The sequence below is a fragment of the Apis dorsata genome, unplaced genomic scaffold (genome assembly GCF_000469605.1).
Source record: "Apis dorsata unplaced genomic scaffold, Apis dorsata 1.3 scaffold_163, whole genome shotgun sequence".
NCBI classification, from domain to species: domain Eukaryota; kingdom Metazoa; phylum Arthropoda; class Insecta; order Hymenoptera; family Apidae; genus Apis; species Apis dorsata.
In genome coordinates, this window is record NW_006263452.1 from 608,840 (window position 1) to 614,701 (window position 5,862).

Below are 5,862 nucleotides of genomic sequence, written 5' to 3' on the forward strand. Positions count from 1 at the left end.
TACGCGGCGCATTGAACGTGTTAAATCTATTCACACACTCTTTCGATTAGTANCGTTCTTTGTTTCCCTGTCACACGTGTGCTTACAAGCCTGTACTCGGTTTGTCTCAATGGGATCGAGCGCAGTTCGGCAAAAAAAGGCACCGAATCAGAGTGTTGCCGTCGAGTGAGTAATGATCACGAGGCGTGGCAGGCTCGTTTCAACCGGGCTTAATAAAAGAAATATCTCTAGTAGACTCCGGCTATCGCAATAGTAATTAATGTGCTATGGACACGCTCGGTTCGTCGCAGGAACTGACTCATGTAACAGATCGATTACCCCCGGCTTGCTTTTTGCTCTCGTTTTTCCACCCCCTCCTCCTCACTCGAATTAACCATCGACTCTCTGCAGAATCCATCTCTCGATCGATTAACGCAACTTTCGATGAACTAACACGTCCTCGTCTCGAGGAAACGTAACGTAACTGAATGATGAAAATTTCCACACCCTCCCACGATTCGCGATTTTCTCAACCTCGTGAATCGCGAGGAGAAACTTCCAAGGGAATTTTCCTCCCGCGATAAATCAAAAAGGCAATCCCATTTTCCGGGCCAACCCCTCGATGCACAGCCAGGGCGCATCGGTCTTCTCGGATTCATCTCGGGGGCAGCGTTGAATTATTCATACGGGGCACCATCAAATAATTAATTCAAAAGTACCACGCCGTCCCTTTCGTTGGTAGCCGCGGCAGCGTTTACATACCTGTACCCGCTATCGAACAGGCCGAGGAGGGGGAGGAAAGGGGGGCTTATTTATAACAGTTGCACGAAGAAGGGAAGGGAGGCCGATGGTTTGGACGGAACGGGGCAACTTTTTGCGTGGCGGGCGAGGACCACCTCGAGACCACGGGCCAATCGCATTACTCTCGTTTTGCGTTAACCGATGACGTCTCAATAAAGGGCCGCCTTTCTCGATACTAAATATAAAGGACGGTAAATCTCGTTGGATGGGTGGCTTGCGGCCTCGAGGGCGAAAATTCGTCCTTACCTTATCCCTTCCCCAACACGATTCATATATATATGTATATACGGGTCAGTGGACGGTCGTTAACGTCGCGAATCTCTTCGAAATCTCGCAATTAGACTCGTGTCTCGCCTTCTTCCGTTAACGCCGGGGTTTTTTTATGAAATTTTCGGCTTCTTTCCGAGCGATAGAGTTTCTCGGAACTCGTCCCCTTTCCAAAAAGAAATTTGAATAGCTCGTCGTTTTGTATCTAAAAAAAAGGGGGGAGGGGGAGGAAGAGGAGAGAAGATTTGGCTAGCTAGCACGCTCGAAAGAGGGAAAAGGAAGAGCATTTCAATTTTAAATGTCAGGGATGGTTTTAAAAATGAGTCGACCGGCGATCACGCGAGCTGACGTTTCCTGCGATGTGTCAGGAGAGAGAAAGAGAGAGAGAGAGAGAGAGAGAAAAGGAGCGGATGTTCGACCTGATTTCTTCTGCGACGGGGGCTAGCGAAGTGGAGGATGGAGGAGAGAAAAAAAGTAGTTGCGGATTAATTAGCGACGTAGTTTGAAGAAATTCGCTCGGTTCGTTCGCGGTTAGATATTATCTGGCTCACTTTTTTTTTTTTCCAAAGGGAGACACCAGTTTCTCACGGAACTGGTTTAAAGGAACGAAAAATTTGCATAAATGACCTGGTCGTCTTAACGTGGTGTTGGTGGGCCGCGTTTAAAATTACGCTTTAATTATTGATAATTCGAAATTCATTAGCTAGTACCGTGCCGTGAATACATTAAGATACTTGTCTTTTCGGCAAACGAATTGATCATTGGTATCTTCGAAGCGCGAAACTTTCTTGCTTTAACAGCGGATATAATATGGGGTGTAATCTATCATCGATAAGTATTGAAAAGAAAAACAAAAAAAAGATTCAAGATGTTGAATTAAATATAACATACACACACACAGTGTATTTATATCGATTATTTCTTCGTCTATTTTCCCAGCCTACGAGACGCTTACATCTCTAAGGTCGTTGCCTTCGCATGACACTGACTTAGGCCCAACCTAAAAATACCTGGATACACTGGGGCAGCCGTAAATATCAATTAGATTGTTATCGTGCGATGCACATGCGAGGAACGTTGATCACAATAATGATCGGCCAACCAAGTTTAATTGCCCCTTCGTCATTTCAATTAATCAATGTCCCGCCATACTCTGCTATTTCTTATTCCATCGCCTCTTAAAAATGCGCATACCTCGAAAACCCGCAATTGCTTCTCCATCTTCGTATTCCCATCTCGGTATTCATTTCCCTCCCTCCCTCCTTCTCTCTCTCTCTTTCTCCGTATTTTTAAATCTTCGTATGAAACGAATATCGAATATCCAATTGGTGACCGCTATCCATGGCAAAGCCATCTTTCATTTGAACGTTTTGGCTCGCGATAAGTCAGGCCTGGGAGGTTTGGCCGCAGCTTTCATTCCACGAAAATGAGGAAAATAATGTTCTAAGGAAAATAAGATTTGATCCCCGTGGATCGACGTGGTTTTCTGCCTCGATAGAGATCCTCGTTTCGTGAACTTTTCGCCTGGCCCATATTCCCGCCTACAACACGTATATGTATCCGTTGCATCGACCGCTCCACCATTCCCCCGATATTCGTTTTGTTTGAAAGGAAAGAGAGAAAGAGAGAGTGAGAGAGAGAGAGAGAGGAGAATGCGGAGCCGCGACTGGCGCCAGGATATCACGGTTCCTCCGGCTCGTCCTTTTGTCCCGCTTTGTCGGACACAGACCGATCGACCGGCTCGGCCGACTACGTACCGGCTTTTTACGATCGAACGCCATCGAGACTCGTCTCGACTATTATTTTTGCATTTTTACCCGCGCTTTCGTTGCAACAACGGCAAGCATTGGTTCGCCAATTCGAGAAGCAACAGGTAACGTTGCGTCATCCCTCGAATTGGCCTACTTTCTTCTCTCTTTTTCTCTTATCTTTGTATTCTTGGCGTAGATCTTAGTTTTCATCGTTTCTTTCATCGTTAGGAAAAAATGGTTAAAGTAATTCCGAGATTATTGAGATTATCATGATTCAAGATATCAAGATCAATTACATTCTAATTGGTTGATTAAATTTACTTTAATTAAAGGATTTTTTAAATCAATTTATAACCTCTAATATTGCTGCAAACAGTATTCTTCGATATATCGTGTAATTTATATTAAAACTGGATTAAACTTTAAACTGCTATGGCTTCAAACGTAAGGATATTCGGTCAATGGATGAAAGACTATTAAAAGCAGGGGAATTTGCTCTTTAAAACGTATTTTTGTTTATCTCGATACGACTTCCGGTTCCCAAGATATCGTCGTGTAAAGAAAAGATAATTTTTAAGTATATACGTTAAACCGGATTAATCCTATTAAAATTAGATAAATTTTAAACCGTTATAACTCCGAAGGTAATGATTTCCGATCAACGAACGAACGATCGTTAGAAGCGTGAAACCTTACCCTTTAAAACGCCTTTTCGTTTATCTCGATACGACTTCCGGTTGCCGAGATATCGTCGTGCAAAGAAAATGGTAATTTTTAATCGTTTATTGTCTCCGTCCTTGTCCCTTACTCGGACTTCTCGTCTCGCTGACCTATCCCAAACTGCAGACAAGTGACAGCGCGCGATTCCTGGAAAAGCGTAGTACGCGATTCTTGGAAGAACGTAGTACGCATTTCCAGGAAAAATATAGAACACTGGGTTGCGGGCTCATTCATAATTTCTACGTCCATCTTGAGCGGATACTTTGAGCTCTTATATCTCGGCAACGGATTGAGATATCGCGATAATTCAAAAAGTGACTTCGATAGCATTGTTTTCTCTATCTTCTGTGCGGATTTTGATAAAAGAATTTCAGTTTTTTTTCCTGACTTTTGCACGAAAAGTTAAAGTTTCGTTTGTAATTTTGCGTGAATATAATGATCTGTGTCATAATATAAAGTATGTAGCGACATTATTTGTTTCAAATAATACAATTTTTGCTTGAAACATATTTGTAATAAAAAAAAAAACAAAGTTATTATTGATACAGATAAAAAAACACGTTTACAATCAATTTTAAATGAAAATTTTCATTTACCATGCAATGTTTCGTAATCAAACGTTCAACTACAAGTGTCCATATATCACTGATATTTACAAAATCTGATAACAAATAAAGCTTCTTCCTCCAACTTGAAGCTTGGCGGTTCGTTGCGCGCTTGTCATCATTTCGAATTCCCGAAGTCACGAAAGCTGATTCAAACGCTACATACTCTACATACCCTCCGATTAACAAACGACGGAATTAGACAAGACTGAGCTGCACGCGACTTGTATTCAGGGGGATCATCGCATCGCGATGAACCAAATCGTTAATGATCCTTCTCGCGATTATTTCGGTCTGTTTCGTGCACCCGTGGTATTAACCTCCTTTTCATCGCGGCTTCGTTCGCGTGCCGTCCAATTTCTACGATTTTCGAAACGTCGCCCGCCACGATTTAAGGATACTTCGCATGCACCGAATTCGATAACGAGTAAAATCGGTTTGTCGTGATCGAAAATTTCGCGATGATCCGAATAGAAACGGAGGAGATGAACGAGGTGGTATGCGATCATCTTCGAAAAACGATGAATCGCAAAATTCTAGGAAACGGTCGGTCGGGATGAAACCAGTCGGGATGCTTTCTTCGAACTGTTCGCTTTTCGATCTCGTTCTCTCGGGCAAATGCATACTGTACTATATCCACGCACACTGTGATGCATAGATGCATCGTTATTATTCGAAGTCCGCTCGCGAAAAGAAAAAGAAGATTTGATAAAAGAGAGAAGTGTCTCGGTGCTAGGGTGCAATTTCCCCCCTTTTCTCGATACATAACTCGATACTTTTTCCTTCTTGGATTGTCTCGCTTAATAAGCGCCCCCCTCCTCGCAAGGCATTAATCATAAGGAACGCCCTCCGGACAACATTTATGGTAGCTACATTGGTCTCGCGTTGATACCGTCATTACGCAGTTATCATGATTATGCAAATAATAGGGACCGATTTGTCTTATTACAAACGGTACAAACGTCTCCACTCCGTCGCGTCTTCTTCCTCGTTTATTCTCGATTGTTCATTTCTTAAACGAGACGAGACTAAAGAGATTCCCTTCCCTTATTAGTAGTTCACAACTATTCTCGTGTTGCGAGATCATCGTTTAAAAGTTAACAAGCCAAAGTAGATGGTTAATCGAGGGTAATGTAAACGCATTATCCTTATATGTCCCAAGTATTTCTGGAATTGGACGTTTGTATCGGGATCCGAACGGTTACATCAGAATCGCGTATATTTCTATCAGAGAGGGAACAATGTCTATGGAAGAGAATTCTCGACGGGTGTATAAAGTTTATTCTTCTCCGTATTTCTTTATTCCCTTCCCAGCGTGTAAAACTGTGATGAATCTTCCTTCTGGTGAATCCCAGAGGAGAGAGCGAAGCGCGAAAAAGTTCACGTCCCGAAAAGACACTGTGACCGTTGCGTGTGAGGCTTAAGGTGTCGTTCGTTTTCACCCAATCACGGACACCGTCGCACGTCTTTTGACGACGGCGCAGAAAGGGTCGCAAAAGTCCAATGAATGCACCGATCCGCAGAGCTGCACCTGCATCGTGGGGGCCCTTTTGTGCGCCTCGCGATGTGTGCGACCCTCGTGTATCTTGCAGCTAGCTTGCGGGTTAGTCCAACTCGTCTTCGACCTCGCTTCCTCCCTCCTCTCTCTCTCTATTCATTTCCTTCTTCTCTTCTCCCCTTCCCTTTCTTTCTTCCCGCCCTCGTTTCCCTCCTCAACGTCGCTCCTCTTTCCTTCGTCC

At 43.5% G+C, this 5,862-nt stretch overlaps 1 protein-coding gene across 4 annotated transcripts in view; it reads right to left on the reverse strand.

Moving 5' to 3' along the window:
• LOC102677152 (extracellular sulfatase SULF-1 homolog) overlaps positions 1-5,862 on the reverse strand; it is a 72,295-nt gene that overhangs the window by 16,865 nt on the left and 49,568 nt on the right. The window lies entirely within an intron of this gene.